Below are 25864 nucleotides of genomic sequence, written 5' to 3'. Positions count from 1 at the left end.
GTCGTGCGGCGTTGTACCCAAACAAAATGTATATTATTTTTTCTGACAAATAAAGCTTTCTTTTGGTGGTATTTGATCACCTCTGTGTTTTTTTATTTTTTGCGCTATAAACAAAAAGACTGACAATTTTGAAAAAAAAAAAACCTTTATTTTTTACTTTTTGCTATAATAAATATCCCCCCCCCCCCCCCAAGAAAAAAATATATAAAAAAACAATTTTTTTCCTCAGTTTAGGCCAATATGTATTCTTCTACATATTTTTGGTTAAAAAATTGCAATAAGCATATATTGATTGGTTTGCGCAAAAGTTATAGCGTCTACAAAATAGGGAATAGATTTTTTTTATTATTTTTTTTTCACTAGTAATGGTGGCGATTTGCGATTGTAAGCGGGACTAGAACACTGTGACGGACAGATCAGATACTTTTTTGGGACTAGTGACATTTATACAGCAAACAGAGCTAAAAATATCCACTGATTACTGTATAAATGTCACTGGCAGAGAAGAGGTTAACACTAGGGGGCGATCAAGGGGTTAACTCTGTTTCGTGGGCGTGTTCTAACTGTAGGGGGTATGGGCTACCTAGGACAGGACAGAGATTGCTGCTGGGATGACTGGGAACAGAAGATCTCGGACGTGTCACTAGACAGAACAGGGAATTGCCTTGTTTACATAGACATCCCACATAGGCGATCGCAGGTTGCTGGTGGACATTTAGTCCGCGGGACCCGCGGACACGTGCTTACTAGCCTCTCTGCACAAACTGACATACACCTATGGCAGTTTGTGCAGGAGAGCTAACCTGCTGCAGTATGACGGCGGCTAGAGGTTAAAGTTTGCTTATATCAGAAGGGAGAATGCTCCTCTTTCCTACATGCAGAGGGACCATGGAGCACAAATGTAGCCACCTTCTACCAGAAAGTCAGATCACAGGAGTCAGAAAAAAAAATGTAGGAAATTGGAGGGTGTAGATCAGCCTTTCTCAACCTTTTAAACACAGAGGAACCCTTGAAATAGTTCTCTGGTCTCAGGGAACCCCTGCTAAAAATGAGAAATCTACACCTCATGATACATTAGTGTGGTGGTCATTGGGAAGAATTACCTCCTTACAGATAGCTAAAAAGATCAATGGTGTGAGTGGGAACTTATCTGAGAGGCAGAAATTTCCCAATGCTGAAGGAACCCCTAGCAACCTCTGGAGGAACCCTAGTTGAGAATCACTGGTGTAGGGAGTAAGGCTTTCGTACTATGTGCAGAGTGGCTTGCAGCAGGGTGTGGTGCATCCCTGTTCTCCATTTCAGGGGCGAATTAGATCCAAAATTTTTACCTGAATTTGGACCTGAAACGGAGCCAAAGACCCACAGGACTCTTCTGCAGTGCACTCTGCAGCCACCCCAGAGATGTGTGAACCAGCTCCATTGAGAGCCCGTCAGTCTCCTGTCATGCCAATTGGATGTGGAAAAAATCTGCATCCAATTCGCATAAGTGTAAACCTAGCCTAAGCATGGGCTTGGGTGAGTTCGGAATTGAACCCCCCAGAAAGCCAGCACTGCCCACCGCCAATCATAGGCAGTGTGTGTATGTGCAGCTGCTGGTTGGGAAATGCAACACTGCCCATGATTGGCTGCATGCAGTGACGGCTTCCTGGGTTTGATTCGAACGTGCCCAAGCCCATCACTAGTAGAGAGCAATAGAAGGGGCTTTGTTGAATAGATTTTTTTTTTTTAACCAGAGTTTAGGGCAGGAAGTCATGGCAGCTCCTCTTTGGTTGCTTTCCCACTGCGCTGTTGCAAAAACGCATATGCTGTGTTTTCAGGCCTGATTCACACCTATGCTTTTTTTTTGTGCGTTTTCAGTTTTGCAGAAACACACTACAGTCTATTGAACATGGTTTCCTATGGATGTAGTTCACATCTGTGCATTTTATGGGAAGGGACAGGGATTTTTTTTTCTGGTTTTTGGTTCCATACACTTCAGTGGATTAAAAGCGTGTATTGAAAAATGCAAAATGCACCCGGAATATGCAAACTGCAACCTGCATAGTTGTGAAAAAGGCCTTTAGTGAGTTTTTTTGTGTGCGTCCAGTACCCAGCATACACCTGTGAAACTTGGATAGGTGGCTAGAAAAAAAAACTGCAGCGAAAACGCAAAACTGGTGCAATTTTGCTGCATTTCGGCTCCATGCACTCCAGGTTTAAAACAAAAAAAAAAAAACTCCAGTTCCCTTGGCAGAAAAAAAAAATCGCTCAAATAGAGCATTTATGTACATAGTTTAGACGAGTTCAGCGTTTTTTTTTTTTTTTCGTTTTGTTTTTTTGCCAGAAAGCTCCCAGCATAAACTCAAACCAGAAGGCTTTTATTTCCTGCCTCTTAAACGCTGAGCTCATAATATGTCCTAATATGCTCCGCTCCTGTCAGTGTCTCCAGCACACAGCCGCGCACATGGACGAGCAGGGAGCGCGCACGTGTACAGGGATGCCGGGGATGCGGCGCTGGGTGTAGCCGGGGATCCGGGGGAGGTGCCGCAGGAGCGGGCAGAGAAGAGACGAGCAAGGCACAGTAAAGTGGCATGGAAAGTGTATGGGGGACCGGCGGCGGGGCTGCCACTGCCATGTGTGTCCTATGGATGACAGTACAGGAGCTTCCCTGAGCCGGACTGGGTGCTAGAGACCCGGACAGAACGACAGGTAAGAGCACCGTGTCCTAGGGACCCCCTGTGTGTACCTGTGTGCGATCTGTCTGTCCGATCTGTACCTGTGTGCGATCTGTCTGTCCGATCTGTACCTGTGTGCGATCTGTCTGTCCGATCTGTACCTGTGTGCGATCTGCCTGTCCGATCTGTACCTGTGTGCGATCTGCCTGTCCGATCTGTACCTGTGTGCGATCTGCCTGTCCGATCTGTACCTGTGTGAGGATGGACAAGTTCTTTGATCACTGGATTACAGTCCAGCCACTTTCCTCCTCCATACAGCAGGCTGCCACTGTATCATCCCCTCCTCATACCAGGACAGTGCTGTGATTGAATGACATGACAACTTCTAATGACTCGAGCCTCCAATGTGTAACCCTGTCTGGATCAGTAAGGTGTGTGTGTCAGGAGCAGTGACAGGTCAGTTTGGGGAATGAGGAGATTTGTAGTAGGGTGGGATGAGGAATCAGAGGGTACACTATTAATAATGTGTACACCCCTCCTTCCCCTATACCTGTACGATGCAGCATATTGATATCGCCATACAAGCACATTTACCTTAAGTGCCAACAATGACCCAACTTTATGATGTTTGAGTCCACTCTTCCCTCTGATTATATTCCATCAGGTCCTGTGTGTCATGTGTCTGGCTTTGCCTGAGAAAATGCATGGAATCATAAGAACAAATCAGTTATCTTCTACTGGTGATTGCTGTGATGGACTGCTTGTTGCACTCTGTCTCCAGTCCTTCAACATCTCCATCTCCAATCTTTATCCCTAAATGTCTCCAGCCCTTCAACATCTCCATCTCCAATCTTTATCCCTAAATGTCTCCAGCCCTTCAACATCTCCATCTCCAATCTTTATCCCTAAATGTCTCCAGCCCTTCAACATCTCCATCTCCAATCTTCATCCCTAAATGTCTCCAGCCCTTCAACATCTCCATCTCCAATCTTCATCCCTAAATGTCTCCAGCCCTTCAACATCTCCATCTCCAATCTTCATCCCTAAATGTCTCCAGCTCTTCAACATTTCCATCCTTAAATGTGTCTGGTCCTTAAACATATCCAATCTCCATCCTTAAATGTCTCCAGCCCTTCAACATCTCCATCCTTATATGTCTCGGGTCTTTAAACATCTCCATCTCCTATCTCCATCCTTAAATGTGTCTGATCCTTAAACATCTCCAATCTCCATCCTTGAATGTCTCTGGTCCTTAAACATCTCCATCTCCTATCTCCATCCTTGAATGTCTCTGGTCCTTAAACATCTCAATCTCCTATCCCCATTCTTAAATGTCTCCAGTCCTTAAACATCTCCATCTCCTATCCCCATTCTTAAGTGTCTCCAGTCCTTAAACATCTCCATCTCCTATCTCTCATCTCTATCCTTAAATGTGTCTGGTCCTTAAACATCTCCAATCTCCATCTTTAAATGACTCCGGTCCTTAACATCTCCATCTCCTATCTCCATCCTTAAATGTCCTTTAAACATCTCCAGTCCCTGTCCTTAGACATCTCCAGTCCTTAAACGTCTCCCATCCGGAATTGCTGACTTTATTAAAAAAAAAAGGAGCTTGTGTATGGTTGGGGGCTCATTCACAGCATATGCACTGAAACTCCTATAGAAGAAAAATAAATGTGTTTCAAGAAGCTTAGTTTTACACCATCCCATTGCATTCACGTGCATTTACAAAGAGAAAAAAAAAGAATGCTGCATTTTTCACATTGGAACACACTACAGACGCATGCAACTAAAAAAATAAATAAATAAATAAATAAAAAAGCTGTACAGCAAATGCATTACAACACATGTAAAGATGCATGTGGAAAGGCACACTGAACACAGGGATTGCTATGTAAATGAGCGCCTAACCCCTGCTTTTAAATGCCTTCTCTATGCTTTGCGTTGGCATCCATGAATCGTAGCCATTTGTTTAGAGCTGACTTCTCCCCAACATGCTACAGAGAACATTGAGACCATTCACATCGGCCCCTGTCCCTGAACAGGGGTACTGTCTCATTTCCCCACCACGGACACTTCTCTACGGATGTGATGTGACAAGTTTTAGTGTCCCTGGGTTTCTGTGTTGTGCTCATGTCATTTCAAGCATCTTTGGATGATCTGGAATAAAAGGGATCATATGAAGCAGTGTTAATTGCTTTTGCCGTGCATGACTTTTATTGCTCTATACAAGTGAATGCACAGTAAATGCATCTCCTATACATTTCACATGTAAGCCTTTTCTCCTTGCTGCTGCTTCCTTAGCTTTTGAAAGGAGTAAACATCTTTTCTTCTGCCTTGTTTTTGTCTGTATTGGAATAGTTCTAAATATGTATGCTTTCCAGAGAGAACAGTGGTATCGGGGTTCTTTTCACTCATTAGAAAGCACAGAAGACTCTGCATGCTTTATGCCGCTGTCATTAGCCTCTAGGTGCTTCACCTCATTGCTCTTCTGATCTTTTATTCTAATCCAATCGATGTGCAATTTAACCCAAACTATCAGATCTGCAAACTATTGAGAGCCATCACTGCCCTTCTGATCAATTTAGACCCAGTTTTAATCGGATATGATCAAGCTGAGCTGATTGGCCAGAGCAAAATATCAATCAGTTTTGCATCTGTTGGCAGCATTGAGATACTTTGTTCAAGGAAATGATCGTATTTCAATCAGATTACAGGAAAATGATCGTATTTCAATCAGATTACATGGTGGAAACAGAGATACGAATGACATCTTATGATTATGATAAGTTATGATCTTACCTTAACGATCAATCAAAATCCACTTCCCTGTACATGGCATATTGATTAATTGGGTTGTCGACTATAGATCAGTTATTCCTCTCAAGAGACTGATCAGAAAAGAAATCGATCACTTATCAAAGTGTGTCTGGCCATGATTAGGTCTAGGACATACTGCCAGTATTTTTTTTTATTCTGTTTGTAAACAGTAGTCCGAAGGGCATCACGTTCAGGAAATATTTACTAAAACAATCTGACCACCAAAACAGAAAAGGAAAAGGACCTTTTTCATATTTTTTTTTTTTTTTTTTTTTACCAGACCTAATTGGACACAAGGGTAGGCAGGTCATCTGCCTATCAGGTCTACCTGAAAAACGAACAGCGGTGATCGAAACACCCGTGTGAAAGGGGACTAGGGTTTCTTTCACACAGGTGGTAGGTGGGCATTAAAAACAGGCAACTGGGTCACAGTTTCACCACACTTAAACCCCCCCCCCCCCAAGACATCAGTGGGAGCTGTTCACATGCTGCAGCAAATCAATGGGGCTGTATCACAACCACAAGCCAAACGCTTGGCTGACAGTTGTGACGCATTAGCCCCATTAGGCTTGCTTCACATGTATGCAAATTGGATGCACTTTTTTAACCATATCCAATTGGCATAACGTGTGAATTGGGTTGGTTTTCAAGGGATCCGAGTCACACATGTCCAGGGTAGCCGCGGTGCAGTCCCTGTGCGATTTTTGGGTCCGGTTCAGGTGCGAATTCAAGTAAAAATTTGCACCTGAACCGGTAAACAAAACTGCACCGGACTCTGGACTACAAACCACTGCCAGACACGTTGGAACACACACACACACACACACACACACACACACACACACACCATTTAGAAGTTGCCTAGCCTGACGGTGGCTGCTTAGCTGCCCCATGGATCGATTTCAGAGCATGGGTTACTGTGAACCCAGCCTTATGATGGTCATACAAGCTTTGAGAAATTATAATTTTCTTTCCGATCAGTCTCTCCAGAATAATAATAATTGATCTATGGTCGACAGCCCATTGGATCAATATGCCACTCACTGGAAAGTGAATTTTGATTGATAGTTGAATGTTACAATTGAAAGTTTTTTGCATGTCTGTTTTCAACATGCAGTCTCGTAATCAGATTAATTCGCCCTGACCTAGTGATTCAGTTTGATCAAATCCAATTTAAATTGATCAGAAGTTTATGCCTACTTGTTTGTTGACAAAATCGCACATATTAAAATCAAAGCATGTATGGCCACCATTGAGTCCTTTCCAATCCTCTGAACAGATCCCATGCTGAATCGCAGCAGAACAAAACAAATGTCTCTTTTGTTACATCTGTATGTTCAGGTTTTACATCCAGACTGAAACCACATCTATGTTAGGCTGGTCTGTGGCCATATGGATGTAAATAGACTTGCATCTGTTTACAGTTTGGTCCATGGCCATGCAGATGTAAATAGATATGTGTCTGTTTACATCCTTATACCTCCAAAGCGTCACATTTAGGTCCCAAAACAACAGAAAAGGACACAAACCCTTTCCATTTTTTTTTCCAGGCCTAGATGGACTTGGAGGTAGTCAAATGTAAATGGACTTTTGTTTAAACCACCTGACAAACTGACAGGTATATGAAATCAGAATGCTCATCTAAAAGGGCCCTTAAGCCCGTACACACGATCAGAAAATCAAACGAAAAATAGAGATTTTAAAGCGATCGCACAATAATCAGATCGTTAGTACAGAGCTTTTGAGAGCCGTTCATGGCAGTTCAGCCGATATTATTTTATCGGACATGAACGAAAAATGTTTCCATATGATGCCAGGTTGCATAGATTTCGTTTAATCAGTACAGCTATCGTTCAAAAATGCAACACAAATGCATTACAACCCATGACATCGCTTCCCAATTTTTATTCTGTCGTACGAGAATTTTCATGACATTGTATATCTCAATAGCAACACTGGCTCGAGGATATGCACCTCAAGATGCTGACAGTTTGGGGTTGATTTACTAAAGCTGGAGAGTGCAAAGTCTTGTGCAGCTCTGCACAGAAACCAATCAGCTTCCACGTTTTAGGCTGGATTCACACCTATGCATTTTTAGTGCTTTTTGCATTTTTCAGATTTGCACAACAGAACGTATTCCATAGGAAACCATGGTGGATGGACTGTAGTGCAAAAAGCACAAAAACTGCAAAGGTGTGAATCCAGCCTTATTGTCAAAGCTTAATTGAACAAGCTGAAGTTAGAAGCTGATTGGCTACCATCTACAGCTGCTTTAGATTGAGTGAACCATCTCCCCCTTAGGCTACTTTCACACTTTACAGCGCTAAAAATAGCACCTGCAAAGCGCCTGTGAAGCGCGACTCCTCTCTGCAGTGTGAAAGCCCTTGGGCTTTCACACTGGATCGGTGCGCTGGCAGGGCGCTCAAAAAAGGCCTACAAACCGCATCTTTGAGGCGCTGTAGGAGCAGTGTACACAGCTACAGCGGCCCTTTGCGGGCACTTTTAAGCCTTTTTTGGGTGTCAGCGGGTGTTAAAAGCGCCAAAAAGCAGCGCAAAAACAATGGTAAAGTGCTGCTAAAAATAGGGGCACTGTACCTCCGACACACGCTGCCCCAGTGTGAAGGTGCACTTAGTGTCCAGGGCTGTTAGTCCATCCCTGTATGTATGTAAAAAATGCTTGGATGTCCACAGTGTAAAGTCTGTCACTGATTTGTACATGTGACTGTGCGCAACACCAGAAATATTCTCATTTATTTTATGGTGTACAGCCCTCTGCATCTTTGTGAATGAGCCCTTCAGCTATATATAAACTATCCTACTTTTGGTTTATTTAAATGCAGGAAAATTTATCTAGAAGTATTCCTAAACGTTATGCTTCCCAGATCAAGTTCTCCTACGCTTCACTGTGTATGTATTTACATGCGTTTTAGTAAGTTCCTAAGACCTGCATCTAAATTTGTGGTTCTTCAAACCTGCTTTTGACCATTAAGAGGGGCTTTCGCTCTTCCTTTTTCATTTTGAATTTATTTTTTATTTATTTTTTTCTTGCGTATGTTATTGAGAGACATTTTAACATAAAAAGGTGGATGGACCCAGAACTTCCTGGTAAACAGGAGCAGAATTGTGAATTTTGGGCAGGGAGAGCTCGCAGTTTGATTATTCAAAACATATACTGTAGAAAGCCAAAAACTGGCCTAACAGGCTCCACCCATAACCAAAATATCACTTTGTATTGGACCTACATTTTAACTGTACACAGTATTATCCTAAATGTTTGGTAGTAATTTGTAGACCATATGGTGTTTGTATGCGCATGTTTTTACAATATACTGTAGGAAAGCCGTGTATACCATTTTTAATCCTATAGGATACCTGCTTTCAGAGAATAGATGACTTGGTAGTATTTTGTACAGTTTGAATTCTATACTGTTTAGTTTGGTAAGGGTATGCAAAAGTATTAAAATTGTCCTGGAGTAGGAAACATGAGAAGGACCATAGCACAGAAAGGGTTAGTGCCTGTTGCATTAATAAAGTGATCTGTTTTGTACTGTAGACAGTTGTTTTAGTTGCTCTCCTCGGCATTTACATTATCTTTGTGGGGTGAAAATCAGAGTGTGCTAGGAAAAAAATAAAAAAATAAAAGAGAGAGTGTTTTCGGGGAAACCTGTGGCATTCATCAAATATTTTCTCCAGGCAGATGCTTCCAGCTCTGTTGCTTTCAGCAAAGCTGTCTTTTAAATGTGTAGAAACCCTCCCTGGAGAGCCATTGCCATACTACAGTTGTCAGGACACCTCCTTATGATTCTGTGATGGTCTCCCTCTGATGACAGTCAATCACAAACGCAGCAGCATATCATCAGAAATAACATCGCTAGATGGAATAGAAGCTCTGACAATACCACCGTAGAGGCTATAGTCTAAAGACAAATTGCCGCTGTTTCTAGTGGAAACTTGCTGTAGGAAAGTCAATGTCTGCTGCTTGCTAGGGAAACCGGTTATAAAAAAAAATACAGCGGCCACCATTCCTGCTCTCTTTTTGACAATGGTTGTTGACTGGCTGTTATACTAATAAGTAGTATAATACTAAGAATGCAAATCAGGAAAGTTAGGAAACTATCAGAATATTTAATCTGAAAGCTTGTTTCAGATCAGTGACTTGTTGTATTAAAGAGTGAACAAGGCTTATCGCCGAAACGAGTCTGCTGCTGACTGTACTCACTGCGAAGGCTTGAAAATAAATACGCTTAATGGTATGGAGTTGCCGGTTGCTTTTATTCGATGACCGTTTGTCTGTTGGTGTGTGGGAGGACACTTCAGCTTCGACACCCTGACTGCAAACTTCCAAAGTAAGACTTTGTTTCCCACTGCTCTGAGCCATACAATCTTTGATCAAATTAAAGAAAGAGGGTCCGACTTGACAGCCAGGCAACTAGCGACTTAAAGGCAAGCAATACCCTTTATAACAAGTATGTGCCTATCCTTCCTGTCTCTTGAAGTAGGTGACATTTGGAAGAAAATTATGTCAAAAGCACACTGCAGTCAAGTATAAAAAAGACTGTATTTTCCCATTGAAACCCCTGAACACTGGCCCTGACTGAGATCACAATACTCCCCCTGACAATGCCTTATCTCCTGTCCTCTCCAGAAGGACAGCAGTGTCTTTGTTCAGGGATGACCCAAGTTGACCATCTGGACTAGGCTGGGATGCTGGCTCAGAGATAACCCAGTTCATGTGTACTTGGTGCCTGTACATTTTTTTTTTTTTTTTTTTGGCTGTGTTCTCTATCAGATACAGATTAGTTTCGTGTTGTAGCCACTCATCTGTTGATTTGCTACAAAGTTACAATGTTTTAGTCTGATCACTGGGGGAGATGAGACTGAAAAATGCTTCTTGCTGCTTACAGTGGACAGGTGACCTATCCGCCTAGGAAAAACCATCTACCAGCACTTAGTTATATTAAAGTGGAAATCCCATGATAAAACTAAAATCCCTGCATCTATAGCTACCAGCATTCTAACACTAACCTTTCTAGCCCTGAAAATAAACTCCCTATACATACCTTTTCTGCAGGCAATCTGACCCAATCTCCAGCAGTGGAAGCTCTGTAGAGGAAGCACACTGACAACTTCTGTGAAGTGAATAGGAAGTGACGTCACCCATAGAGTTAACTATGGGGCTTCTGTTTTCAGATGTTTCCTCTTTACCCGCCTCTACAGTGAAGCTGTGGCTTACAGATCAGTGTGAGATCAGAGCCTCCGCCACTGGAGATCAGGTCAGATTGCCTTTAGAAAAGGTATGTATAACTAGTTTTTCTTTTCAGGGCTAGAGAGGTTAGTGTTAGAATGTTGGTAGCTATAGATGCAGGGATTATAGTTTTATCATGGACTTCCACTTTAAAGCCTTTTTAAAAAATAACAAACATGGTATACTTGCCTGCTCTCTGCAGTTGGTTTTGCACAGAGCAGCCCAGATCCTCCTCTTCTCGGGTCCCTTGCTGGTACTCCTAGCCCCATCCATCCTGCTGAATGCCCTCCAGCAAGTAGCTTGCAGTGGGGGCACAGAGTAGGCTCCCTCCCATGTTGCGGTTCTGTGTCCGTTCTCTGCCCCCTTTCTCTCCTCATTGGCTCACTGACTGTAATTGACAGCAGTGGGAGCCAATGGCCCCCACTGCTCTCAGAGCCTCCTGCGAGACTAGGAAGAGGGTAGAGAGGCGATTCAGCTGGTCACAACACTGGAATGGGGGAACAACTAGTGGTAAAAAAAATAAAAAATTCTTAATGCAGGGAATGCATTAAGGTAAAAAACTTTAAACTTTACAATCATTTTAAAACCTAACTCTGGGATAAGCTAACAAGAAACAAGAGTCATGTGTATTCTTACCTGAACAATGGTGTGCTTTGTGTATTTTTTCCAGATCTGTGCAGTAATCCAGTGTGAAACGTTGCCTCTGTTCAGAAGCTTCCTATAATAAAGACCGGTCAGTGCTATACTCTCTATTTGTGCAGGGTGACTGGTCTTGTCTCCGCTCTCTCCTGTAGTTTTCTGAAGGCAGCCTGTAGTGGGTGCAGCAAGTAGACACCGCCGCTCGCCAGTGATCTCTGCTTGCTTCCAGGTCCTGTGCTGAGTAGCCAGCCTGATGCATTGTAAATACAGGAGATTGGCCGCTCATCATGGGCACCATTCAGAGAATGCTTGGGATTTTCTAAAAGAATGCAATGTATTCTTTGATTGGATGAGTTAGAAAGTGGGACATCATTGACCTGCTTCTCAATAAATTGCATGTAGATAGCTTGTGTAAATGGACGTTTTCTGCCTACTTGACAGCTCCACCAAACTCTGCGCCCAACAAACTCTATGTGAAAAAACAATGGAGCAAAACTCTGTACAGGAGCCTGAAGGTTTCATAGAACTCCAGTTGAACTAAAGTGCTGCATCTGCTGTTGACATAGGCAGGTTTCAATGGAGGTTGATGTTAGTGAAGGTCTTATTACGTTGCTTCAACCTCTATCTGGCACTGCCTAGGTAAAGGATAGGTGTTTTTTTGAACGTGTTCACAGAGAGAGCTCTACTTCGTTTCCTTTAGCCAGAACAAAAGCGCGTGCTAGCATACGGCCTGTGAAAGCCCATCCACATTTAGCCTGGAGTGGATCAGCCACTTATCTAATAGCACACATGTTATATAGTTCCTAGAGTGCTGTGTAAGCTGGAGAAGCACAAAGACTGGAGTGCATTATTGTGCACTGTTGGAGTCTATGTAAAGCCTTGTAGCCAGTATACAAATGCTGACTGCAAACTTATAATATTCTAGGGTGAAAAGAACCTCTCCTCGATTACACAGTCTGCAAGTCTTCTGCTAGAAATGAGACTGATTTCTGTTTAAAAAAAAAAAAAAAAGAATATCTATCTATCATACAGTATCTCACAAAAGTGAGTACACCCCTCACATTTTTGTAAATATTTTATTGTATCTTTTCATGTGACAACACTAAAGAAATAACACTTTGCTACAATGTAAAGTAGTGAGTGTACAGCTTGTATAACAGTGTAAATTTGCTGTCCCCTCAAAATAACTCAACACACAGCCATTAATGTCTAAACTGCTGGAAACAAAAGTGAGTACAAATGTCCAAATTGGGCCCAAAGTGTCAATATTTTGTGTGGCCACCATTATTTTCCAGCACTGCCTTAACCCTCTTGGGCATGGAGTTTCACCAGAGCTTCACAGGTTGCCACTGGTGTCCTCTTCCATTCCTCCATGACAACATCATGGAGCTGGGGGATGATGGAGACCTTGCACTCCTCCACCTTCCATTTGAGGATGCCCCACAGATGCTCAATAGGAGTTTATGTCTGGACACATGCTTGACCAGTCCATCACCTTTACCCTCAGCTTCTTTAGCAAGGCAGTGGTCATCTTGGAGGTGTGTTTGGGGACATTATCATGTTGGAATACTGCCCTGCGGCCCAGTCTCTGAAGGTTGGGGATTATGCTCTGCTTCAGTATGTCACAGTACATGTTGGCATTCATTATTCCCTCAATGAACTGTAGCTCCCCAGTGCCGGCAGCACTCATGCAACCCCAGACCATGACACTCTCACCACCATGCATGACTGTAGGCAAGACACACTTGTCTTTGTACTCCTCACCTGGTTGCCACCACACACGGTTGACATCATCTGAACTAAATAAGTTTATCTTGGTCTCATAAGACCACAGGACATGGTTCCAGTGATTAATGGTACGTAGTCTGCTCTTCTTCAGAAAACTGTTTGTGGGCTTTCTTGTGCATCATCTTTAGGAGAGGCTTCCTTCTGGGATGACAGCTATGCAGACCAATTTATATTATAATATAATTCTTTATGTGAGCCTGTATGAAGATAGCTGGTATTACACGAACAATTAGGAGCTCATTTAAAAAGCAGCAGTATTTCTGCACACTGCATATTTAAAAAGCTCCCAGTTTCGGGAGTCTTTTTAAAAGAAAAACAAAAAAACAAAAAACAGAGCAGAGCCCATTTTTGTGACCTGCCAAAGTCCCATGACCAGCTCTCCTCCAATCATGGAGTGCTCTGCTCCACTGAGCAAAGTAAACTTTGTTGGGCTTTGCCAGCTATGCACCACAGGTGAGGTGGAATGGGCTGAGGTGTGCGATAAATGCTCTCTAATATAAATGAGCCCCTAATGCCAAACAGTGAATGGCTCACCCTAGATGAGTTAGTGTTGCAGCCTCATGTTATAGAGGCCATCCTTTATTCTTATTGCATCCAGTTTGCCATTGGCTGTATGATTTTGAGGAAGTAATGTCATTGCCAAAAATTGCCAAAAAGGACTGAAGTTCTTTAGAGTTTTACACTTCTGTAGTGTTATGGGCTCACTTTATTATATTAAAGTGTTACTAAACCCATAACAGTAAAAATCAATCTGTTTGTGCAGTAAAGCATGCTTGTTATACTCACTGTGGAACCTAAGGGGTTAGTCCTCTGCATTGTTCAAAAAGCCTGTTTGATCCTGTCTTCTCTGATCCTCCCCTTTTACTCTCCCCAATCCATCTGCTGATAGTACAGCGCCCTAGGAGTCACTCTGCAGATGCTCAGTTTGGTATGTATTGCTAGACAGTTTTTTTGTTTTCTTGGGAGGGTGCATATGATTAGCACAGGGTCAGAGGTCCTGCCATCTCATAGGACAGTCATAGGAGAATGAAAACTCCTACAAGCTTTAACCAGACACTGATAAAGTCATACTGCTGATGAGAAAAGTTATTTAACAGTTTTATATTTACTAAAAGAATTGCATTTCCATGTTATGTGTGCTGTGGGTGACCAGATTTAGCTATTGCAGGGTCCTGGGTTTAGTAACACTTTAATTTTCTATACTTAGTATTATCAATACTTTTGGTACAGACGTCCTTAAAGGAACCTTTTGCTTTGCCGATGTTTACAGAAACTGCTGTCAAATTGGAACCTCTCTGCTTATAAGAAACCCACAGGTGATAACTGGTGAACAAAAACTATACTCTAGTTATTCTCCTGAAACGCATTTATTATTTCTCAGAGGGCCTCCGCCGTGCCTCTTACTCAACACCAAGAAGATGAAATCATAAAGATGAAAAGTGTTGATCACAGACGTCAAAGACATCTCTAGCTATTATGTGACAATCCTTGTACTCTGCAGGGCAGTAAGCATATGACAGCAGCCGAAAGAGGTGTTTAGAGGTGAGGGCTTTGTGGTTAATTTTTGACAAAAAGACAACATTTGCACATGAGCTACAGTGCTCTTTAGTCTGTTTAGGTTGCATGTTTTTGGGAAAGGAGCAGATTTTGAATGTATTACTGTGATTACATGCTTGGAAAATGGAAAGAATTGGGCCTGTTCTGTTATTGGCATGCCTAGTATTCGATCCGCATTACATTAGAGACTATCAGATTGTGTGTGTGTGTGTAAAAAAAAAAAAAAAAATATATATATATATATATATCTATCATAGCTATGGCCAGCCACAGTTTAAAAAAAAAATAAAAAAATAATAAATTAAACGTGGCTGGCGTTTTTGCATTATGGTCGATGGGACCGATTTTGCATTGCGGTCGATGGGAAGCAGCATGCCATTATCAGCACTTTGTTTTTTTCGCAATACACTTATAACCCTTTTTCAGCCCATATATCGTAACATCCCTAGTTTTTGGCATATTGATGTATTACCTAAAGATTTGTATTGTACTGATACGAGAACATATAAAATGTTTCTTTTTTTTGTAAATTTCGATTATAAGAATTGGGCATTTGCCAGTAATGTCTGCAATAACGTTTTATATCTAGATCTTGTCTGTGCAATCACCAATCCTCCTTACATTTCAAGTCTTGCCATTTTTCAAATAGAACGGATCAACACAGAATTAATATTTTATTCCCAGATGTGAGTGATGATTATTGAACTGTTAGCATTACACATATCATGGTTGGTTTGTCACAGCTTCAGTTAGTATCTCCCTAACAGATGGTAGGTGCTGTCATATTACTTTAACAGTAATGTTTTATCACACTGACAAAGTATGAGGCACTTGGTGCAAGGTATTCAGTTTAGTTTCATTTTTAATAATTTTTCAGCTAGAGAGGCCTGCAGTACATTGCAAATCAAACCCGGAGCGATTGATTACAGGGCTCTCTGGCAATGAAACAACCGAACCAAGAGACTTGGCCAAGGTCACTAAATGATTATAGAGGAGTGCAGGAGAAAAAGGGTACTCGCCTCTGCACTGTTATGCCCTGGGTGACCAAATGTGTAAGTTATAGATAAATTCTTTGTTATAGGCTTGTCGGCTAAATGTTTTTTCTCTGTGGAAGGACTAAATGGTCGCTCCAGCTTTGCAGCCACTAATTTCACATTATGAGTAGAACATTAGTGCTAAATGTCATTGGCAATTTATGGGTGGTTATATTTAGCATATGCCCAGCCATTTCACAGCCACTACCACTCCTACCAGTCACTAGCTTGGCCATTACTAAGCTGCTATACAGGCAACTTGTGTTACTGTCCTCTCTTTTTCCTGTCAATTATAAACCTGCTAAGGCTAGGGATTAAATTGCAGGAGAACTGCACTTGGGTCCACCCAGTTGGCATTAGCATGCTTTATCTTAAAGTTGTATCTCGCTTGGCATTATCAGATTGGCGTGCATTTCATCCTGGTGCAGACTAACTGAAAAAACTCCTTGACGACCAGGTTATTGAGAGGTATTTGTGAAGCAGTAGTCATGAAAGTGTATTGGGTTCTGGCAGTTTTGGTTATTTCCCACATAGTGACTGACTTTCCTGTCTTTGCCCCTGTACACGCGGTCGGAGATTTCCACAACCAAATCCGTCGGATTTTGCCAGTCAGATTTTGTCCGCCGGATCTTGTCCGAAACTGTTGCATACACACGGTCGGACAAAGTTGGTGAAAAATCCGATCTTTCAGAACGTGATGACGTAATTTCGTTACGACGGGACTACATTCAGGCTAGTAGCCAATAGCTTTGATGTAGGAATTTGATCTGAGCATGCGTGGCACTTGGTCCGATCAAAATTCTCTACACATGATCGGAGTATGTCCGACCGGCCCAGTTGGTCGGGAAATATTTCCAATATGTTGGAAAATTGGGTCCGACTGATATTCCGACGGAATCAGTCTGATGCATACCACACACAGTCGGATTATCCAACGACACGGTCCGATAGGACACATTCCGACGGATTCTCTGACCGTGTGTACAAGGGCTAAGAGTCAGTTTGGAAAGCAAATTGAGCATTGATTGTGTAGGAAGATCCAGCTCCTTGGTCTTTGACTGGCGCAGGTAGCAAGTCCTTGAAGATTGAACCTTACCTGATTAGAAAGGAGAGTGTTGGCAAAGGTTGGCAACTGGCAGCATATAAAAGAGGAGCGTAGCAGAACACCAGTATGGTCTAGTGTGAGCAGATATGACAAGTCCCAGTGGACTGGGGAAAGTGTGTGTCTTGGGGACACGTTTTCTCTTGTGAGGCCTGTTGTAGATGTTACTCATGCAGAATACACTGTGCGCAGGGCAGGCTGGGCTAATTCTGTTAAAAAGACGTTTGTCCTGTTCTGTAGAAGCAGGATTTGCAGGGAATTCTCCTGTATTGGATAAAAATATAGAGAGCACTGTGCCAAATTGTGGGTGATGGAGAACCATGCTCCATGCTCGTCATCTGATGTTGGTGGCTTGCTTAACATGCTTTTATGCAGGATGGCACAGGTCACTCGGGATAATACCTTTCTGGTCAGGCTTTGCAAAGTCTATAGGTAAGTAATTAAAACAAAGCTCAACTTTTCTACACTGCACCGGGATTTGTAAATGACTGGTCTCTTGACTGCATTGTTAATTTTTTTTAATAATGGTGAGGTAACCCATAAATTTTTTAATTGTGCATCATTCAACTACCTATGTGGTTATATGCAGGTTGGTTAGCGTGGCTCCTGGGGTTTTAAAGCTGGCTCCTAGTTCTGTGTGATATTTGTCCAGGCCTAGGGTGTCTTAAGAATCTTGACAGGCAGTGATAGCCTGACATCAGGAAGGGACCTTACAAAATGGAAAATAAGTGGACAATGCACACATAGATTAAAGTCATGGGTAAGTACGTCAAAGACTATTACTATGCTGTGTTTTTTTTATTTTATTTTTTTTTTATATAATTTTCCAGGATTTGGTGAATCAATTGATAGTGCTGCTATGTAATTCAACTGTCTTGTCAGGGCATCAAAGAAAATACCTATCGATTTGTGGGAGAGACTGTTATTTTAGACAGAGCTATGTCAGAACACAGGTTAGCTCCTCTGCAGCTCTGCATTCCTAGATTTGGTAGTGACATCAAAGGGAATGCTGGACCAGCTTTGCTTATACAGGGAGGATACAATGAGCATCACCCTGTCACTAATAAGCTACGAGAAGGCAATACTATTAGATGCAGAACTGCTAACATTATTGTATTATACTCATTAGTTGTTGTTATTTTATGGTAGGCAACGAGTTAAGTTGTATAAGGGGACATAGTTGTAAATGGGACAATAAATAAACAGAATAGGAAGATATCTGGCGCACTGGCAAATAACAGTACAATCTTAGTATATAGGCTCAGTACATGGATGGGGGCCTGTGAAACTCCAAATGTGCCCAGGTGCTTGATTTAGTGGCTGCTGCTTGCTGAAAAGCTAGAAGGAGCTCTGCATGTGGATACATGAGAAAAGAAGCAGCGCTTTCTAAGTGTAGCATAAAATAACTGCTTTTATTAAAAAACAAAGTGACAACAGTAAAAAGGAAAAGCTCTCATTTAGATCCCAGGTGACCTACCATGAAGTGCTGAGATCCACCAGCACAGCTGAGAGCTTTGCTCCAACTCCACCACAGCTGGACCAGACTGGCTCTCCAAAGCGGTGTTACCAGGGCCGTATCATGAAATCAGTGGGCCTGTGTGCAAAATCCAAAGTGGGCCCCCTGTGCAGTGTGAAAGGAAATGCGAAGCACCCCGCTGCAAAAAGTGGGCTTGGCATAAGTTGTATTAAATATTGGGTGTGGCTTAAAGGGGTGTGGTAAAATGCCGTCTGAGATGACTTGCATAGTTCAGAATGTGGTAATGTTAAATAGCGAGTACCTGGGTCCTGGCCCTGCTGAGTGGAGTGGTGCACATGCTTCTGCAAAGTAGTAGTTTTAAAACGTCCCATATACATTTATCTAGAGATACATTGCACATTTTCATATTGAGGTTGAGCTCAGTCTGGTTTTTATTTCTTTTGTTCTTTTCTCTTATCTACATTAACACTACACAAAACACCATGAAACCAATGGTTTGCTGAGAACCAGTGTGCACCGATTATCAGGTATCTTTGAGAAGAGAGAAGAGAAGTACTGCTTTTCAAGTGTAGCATAAAAGTACTAAAAAAAAAAAAAAAAAAATCCCGTAGAGCTTTCTTCAATCGTCGGTTTGGCATATTTCCCCTGAGGAAGCTAATGGTTTGGTGAAACCAAACTTTTTTTTTTTTTTACAGTTGTGGTTTATATGTGAATTGCTTGGCACCGCAATAATCCCCTGCTTTCCTCTTCCAATTTTTGAATTTATTTTCTTTGGGATGAGGCGCCTTATCTAAAATGGACCACCGCCACTCTCTCTTTTCATAAAAAATACTAACTTTATCAATCACTTGCCGACCACCTTTTAGCCAAAATGACAGCTACAGCGTGGTCATCCAGTTCTGGTAGGGCATCTATTGACATCCTCCTAGAACCGCGCCCGCTGCGGCACACACCTGTTGTGCTCTGTGATCACTGTGTCCTTCGGACACAGCTATTTACAGATTGTGATAGAGAGCTAATCACAGTGATTCTTTACCACATGATCAGCTGTATCCAATAACTGCTGATCAAGATGTAAACACACTTGCTGGTTATTGGCATTCCTTTCCTCATGGAGGAGAGAGCCAGTAACTGGCTAGTTTGAAAGGGAACATCTGCAGTGATAATCAGAGCACTGATTATCAGTTGAGCACATACAGTGCAGCATATCAGTGTAGATTCATCAGTGCCCACCAGTGCCACTTCATCAGCGTAGCCTATTAGTACCCATCAGTGCAGCCTCATCAGCGTCCATCAGTGCAGCATGAATTTTGTTTTTATATATGTATTTTGAAAAAAGCCATAAAATACATTTGTTAAAAAAATGAGTTTTTTTTGTTTCCACATATATTTAAAAATAAAAAACCCAGGCCTGATTAAATACCACCAAAACAAAGCTCTATTTATGGGGAAAAAATTATACAGATTTCATATGGGTACAGTGCTACATGACCACGCAATTGTGATTCAAAAATGTGACAGTGCTAAAAGCTTAAAATTGGCCTGGGCAGGAAGGGGGAAAAGTGCCCAGTAGGCAAGTGTTTAAACAACAAAGTGGCAACTTACAACAGTAAGACGGGAAAGTTCTCATCTAGGTAACACCCAGTGGCATACCACCCATGTGTGCAGGGTATGCGGTGCACATGGACTCCCAAGGCCAGGGGCACCCACAGTGCCCTGTCACACCCTGCCCACATGGAGTAACAAAAATTCAATGTGCACACAGGCGGCCACCGCATTTGCTGGCGCCCAGACTATTTATACAGCCACTGCTGCCCACAGCCACTGAGGTGCCTGGCCAGAGGTGGAGTGATCTGCAGCCTTGTATGGTGCATCGGGGCCCAGGACGTGTCTTCTGACATGGGGAAATCCTGCCCACTGCCCCACCCTTTCGTGAGACATGCTGCCCAGACTGCTGTGGTGGGGGGCTGCCAGGATGACACTATTGTAAGGGGAGAGTAGGGAGGGGCGGCGTATGGTAGCCATGGAGAAAGCATATAGGGGTGGAAGGCTGCAGTCTCCTCATGCTGTGTTTGGAGGACTGGTGGTAGCCCCATCTACTGGGACTTGTAGTCCCCCCTGTGGTGGACTGAGATATGACAGCTTCCTATGCTGGGACTTATAGTGCCCTAGACTATGGGGAAACAGGGGAATCCTCAGCCTTCCAGAGGGCACTACAAGTCCCAGCATAGTGGGCTACCATTCTTCAGTCCTCTATAGTCTAGGGCACTACAAGGTTGAGATGGGGGAGGAGATTTGTGCTTGGAAAGGGGAGGTGGAGGTAAGGGTTTGTACTGAGAGGAAGGATTTGTACTGGAAGGGGTTATATGAGGGTGAGGATTTGTGCTGGAAGTGGGGATTTTTGCTGGTAGGGGGAAGATGGAGGGGTAAAAGAATTTAAGAATGGAAGGGTTTTAGGGGGGAGATTTATCTTGTAAGGGGGGTAGGAGGATATGGGGAGTGAGGATTTGTGCTAGAAGGGGGTATATGGGGGTGAGGAATTTGCCCTGAGCACTGGATATCCTTCTCCTAGCATTGCCATACTCTATAAATTGCAAGGGCGCAGGTGTGAGTAGGGAAAGCTGGGTGCTGACTGGATTGGAAGCTGCTCCAGCTTGTACTGACGTGGTGGTGACTGTGACAGCCGAGAACTCGTGAGTACCTGGTGGCCCTGATGAGTGGAGTGGCACAACACACATACATGTTTCTTTGGTAAGAGAGCCCCCCAACTAGCCCAAGTGAATAGAGTTGCAGTGGGAGTACCTAGGTCCTGGCCCTGCTAAGTGGAGTCACTCAGCAGGGCCAGGACCCAGGTACCCCCACTTCCACTCTATACACCTGGGCTGGGGGTGGGGTCTCTCTTACCAACAGGGCCCCCCATATAATATACATTTATTTAGGGATAATTTGCAAAATTTTTCATATTGAGGTTGAGCTCAATACGGTTTTTATTCCGTTTTTTCTTTTTTCATGTATGTATGCACCAACAGTTCCCTCATAATATAATTGAATATAAGGTCATCATTTTTCAAGTTTTCTTTTTTTTCTCTCATTTACTCTATCTTAAGGACACACATTGTTCCTTTTTTTTTCTAGAGTATTGTAGATAATATCTGGTCCCTGTGATGCTGCATTCTATTTTGTTTAAATTGCTCATCTTGGTGGACACTGGCTAGGGATGGTAAGTATGGAACAAGCCTTAAAGTGTAAGTAAACCCCCCCCCCCCCCCCTATCTTTTTCAGCCAAGGAAGCTGCCATCTTTGCCTCTGTTTAATCTACAATTGCCATTATGCGGCACATGTGATCAGTTATGAAACTAGCTATTGGATGGTTCGATAGTTTGGTTGAGAGCACAACCAATGGAGTGTTACTTTTTCAGCACGTGCCGTAAATGAAACTGTTTTTATGGATGGGTTTACTTCTGCTTTAAAGGAAATCTATGGTCACAACATACACTTTCATTTTATAACATCAGCATTGTAATAGCAATACAAAGAAAAATCATACTCGACAATCCAATATAAGCTTGCTTCGAAAATCCCCTTTCATGTTGTGAGTTCTGCCTGTCTGCTGGCCATCTCTTTTCACAACTTCCTGGATTCCCTGCAATGCTTTGCAGATTCTCTGCTGTTTACATTCAGTTTCTAAGGACTACATATCCCATGGTATCTTGCCTGCTGAAGCACAAGAACAAATAAACGGGGAGCTGAATACAGATATTCTAAGGGTCACTGAAATTATTAATGGGCACACTAGCTCTGGTTCAGCAGCACCCCACACAATGTGGACGCCCCTTAGGAATGGGGGGAAGAACTCGGAAATGAGATGGTAAATGGAAAAAAAAAGAACTCAGAACTGAGAATCCATACACATACAGTCAAATGTAGGGGCCAAACATGTCCAAGAGTCCAATGTTTTTAATGGTAAAATTGGTTCATGGCAGAAAAAAAGCCAATGGGTTTCAGGGGCTAAACAGCCTCCTCATTTTTTCAGGGCTTAATAATTTTGACTGTGTTCAAATGGAATCAAACTGGGCAAATACTACACAGATTTGTGATTTACTGCTTGGAGCAGTTCCAGAAGGGTGTGCTAAGCCAGTGTAATTAAGTACAGCCTTTGCATTTGAATTATGTGACACATTAATGCCTATTCATAGGGCATAGTGAATATTTGTCACTGCCTTCAAGGGAGTAAATGTGTGGGTATATGCAAATAGTTCTCAAACTTCAATATCATTCAGATTTTTTTTTTTTTAAAGTAAGCCTAAAAATATTTGACTTGGTATAGAGTTTTCCAAGGATTCCTTTTCTGGCTGTGCCCTTTTTGTAAAGGAGCTTTTAGAGCCATTTCTTCTTCCAAAAAACAAAATGAAGAGTCAGATGCAGAGAAATGATTGCGATTTGTATGTATGATGGGAAATGTCTCAGCCATAATCTGATAACTGAAGATATTATGAGAGCTGGTGGGTGTGTGTATCGGTGTCTGAGGCCGCGTACACACGGGCGGACTGTTCGCCCAACTTTGTCCGCTGAACAGTGTTTGGGCGGACAGTCCGCTCGTGTGTGGGCTTTCAGCGGACAGTTTCAGCGGACAGTTTGACGAACAAGGTTTTTCGGAAATTCCGTAAAACTGTCCGCTGAAACCTTGTTTGAGCGAACAGTCCGCCCGTGTGTAGGCTTGTTCGTCAAACTAAGTTCCGCGCATGCTCAGAAAGGATTTACACGCCGAAAGTTATAATGCAGTGTATAGGACGTCGTATTTTTCGTCCCGTCGTACGTGCCGTTCACGTCATCGCGCACGGTTTCAGCAAACTGTTCGTTCGTCGTGTGTGGCCATGTCCGTCCATGCTAATTTTGAGCGGACTGTTTGCCGAAACTGTTGGACGGACAAAGTTGGGCGAACAGTCCGCGCGTGTGTACGCGGCCTGAGAGGTAGCTACAACTAACAGAACTATAGCAAGAACAAAGAAGAGATTGATAAATATGCAGTGTTCCTATCCTCTTTGCCAGTACTTGCTTCAAAGCCCTAAGGTCTTTCACAGAATATTAAACCTGTCTCTGCTAGTGTCTTGTTTCTATCTATTCTGAATGAAACTAGCCATTACATACACTGCAGTCAGACAATGGTAAAAGTTCCCCATCAGCAAACTGGCCTACGGTTGCAAAGTCCACTTTCTGGGGGCCTTATTTTTTAAATATATCTAAAGCCCAGACCTCTTTTTTTTTTTTTTTTTTTTTTTTTTTAATAAGGCTAGGTTCACAGTATCGCATCATGTGAGAGAAACATTCTGCTGTTTTAGCAGATGCGCAGGAGTGCCATTAATTCTTAATGGCACTCCCACGCATCAAGCTAACACCCGCATTTTCGTGCATGCAAAACCACATGGTGGTTCTGTGCAGCACAATTTTCAGAAAGGATCTGGGACTTCATTACCTGCATTTCTGCGGGTATGGCAGCCTACTAAAATGGACGAGCTGCCATACATTCAGAATGCAGCTTGCTTCCATTTATTTATTCTATTTGTCTTCACTTCAATGCTGTAGCAGGACAAGTAGAGAGGGTGTACCTCCTTAACCACCTCAATACAGGGCACTTACACCCCCTTCCTGACCAGACCAATTTTCAGCTTTCAGTGCTCTCACAGTTTGAATGACAATTACTCAGTCATGCAACACTGTATCCATATGAAACCTGCGTCCTTTTTTCCACACAAATAGAGCTTTCTTTTAGTGGTATTTAATCACTAGTGGGTTTTTTATTTTTTGTGCTATAAATAAAATAAAATGTAAATTTTGTGGAAAAAAATGCCTTTTTCTTTGTTTCTGTCAAATCATATAGCCGATCACATGGTAAACACATTCTGCTACTCCTCCCGAGTATGGTGATACCACATGTGTAGGACTTTTATACAGCCTGGCCACATAGAGAGGCCGAACATTGAAGTAGTACGTTCAGGCATTCTAGGAGCATAAATGACACATCTCATTTAATTCCTACCTATCACACTTTTGAAGGTCCTGGACCACCAGGACAGTGAAATTACCCACAAAATGACCCCATTTTGGAAAGCAAACACCCCAACGTATATTCTATGAGACATGGGCTGCAAATAGGTACTCGGGTACTCTGATGGCCTGGTGACAGGTACTCGGGTACTCTGATGGCCTGGTGACAGGTACTCGGGTACTCTGATGGCCTGGTGACAGGTACTCGGGTACTCTGATGGCCCGGTGACATGTACTTGGGGTACTCTGATGGCCTGGTGACAGGTACTCGGGGTACTCTGATGGCCTGGTGACAGGTACTCGGGTACTCTGATGGCCCGGTGACAGGTACTCGGGTACTCTGATGGCCCAGTGACAGGTACTTGGGTACTCTGATTGCCCGGTGACAGGTACTTGGGGTACTCTGATGGCCCGGTGACAGGTACTTGGGGTACTCTGATGGCCCGGTGACAGGTACTCGGGGTACTCTGATGGCCTGGTGACAGGTACTCGGGGTACTCTGATGGCCTGGTGACAGGTACTCTGATGGCTTGGTGACTGGTATTTGGTACTCATATGGACTGTGACAGGTACTCGGGTACTAAGATGAACTGTGATAGGTATTTAGATGAACTGTGACAGGTACTCGGGTACTCAGATGGACTGGGACAGGTACTTGGGTACTCAGATGGACTGGGACAGGTACTTGGGTACTCAGATGGACTGGGACAGGTACTCGGGTACTCAGATGGACTGGGACAGGTACTCGGGTACTCAGATGGACTGGGACAGGTACTCGGGTACTCAGATGGACTGGGACAGGTACTCGGGTACTCAGATGGGCTGGGACAGGTACTCGGGTACTCAGATGGGCTGGGACAGGTACTCGGGTACTCGGATGAACCGTGACAGAAACTCGGGTACCCGGATGAACCGCGACAGGTACTCGGGTACCCGGATGAACCGCGACGGGTACTCGGGTACCCGGATGAACCGCGACAGGTACTCGGGTACTCGGATGAACCGCGGCAGGTACTCGGGTACTCGGATGAACCGCGACAGGTACTCGGGTACTCGGATGAACCGCGACAGGTACTCGGGTACTCGGATGAACCGCGACAGGTACTCGGGTACTCGGATGAACCGCGACAGGTACTCGGATGAACCGTGACAGGTACTCGGGTACTCGGATGAACCGTGACAGGTACTCGGGTACTCGGATGAACCGTGACAGGTACTCGGATGAACCGTGACAGGTACTCGGGTACTCGGATGAACCGTGACAGGTACTCGGGTACTCGGATGAACCGTGACAGGTACTCGGATGAACCGTGACAGGTACTCGGATGAACCGTGACAGGTACTTGGGTACCCTGATGGGCCGTGACAGGTACTCGGGTACCCGGATGAATTGCGACAGGTACTCGGGGACCCGGATGAATTGCGACAGGTACTCGGGGACCCGGATGGGCCGTGACAGGTACTCGGGGACCCGGATGGGCCGTGACAGGTACTCGGGGACCC

General features: G+C 43.4%; 1 protein-coding gene across 2 annotated transcripts in view; it reads left to right on the top strand.

Moving 5' to 3' along the window:
- Positions 1-2463: 2463 nt before the first annotated feature.
- Positions 2464-25864, top strand: part of IL1RAP (interleukin 1 receptor accessory protein) — a 333093-nt gene continuing 309692 nt past the window's right edge. Inside the window, exon 1 of one of the 2 annotated variants that reach the window (XM_077487541.1) lies at positions 2464-2688. The gene's annotated coding sequence lies outside the window, so the exon portion shown is untranslated. The remainder of the gene's footprint in view (positions 2689-25864) is intronic. The other variant, XM_077487544.1, reaches the window with a different exon arrangement.

This window comes from Lithobates pipiens, unplaced genomic scaffold, assembly GCF_037356315.1.
Source record: "Lithobates pipiens isolate NorthernLeopardFrog02 unplaced genomic scaffold, aLitPip1_a1.2 Scaffold_18, whole genome shotgun sequence".
In the NCBI taxonomy this organism is placed as follows: domain Eukaryota; kingdom Metazoa; phylum Chordata; class Amphibia; order Anura; family Ranidae; genus Lithobates; species Lithobates pipiens.
This window is presented reverse-complemented; position numbering and strand designations above follow the sequence as displayed.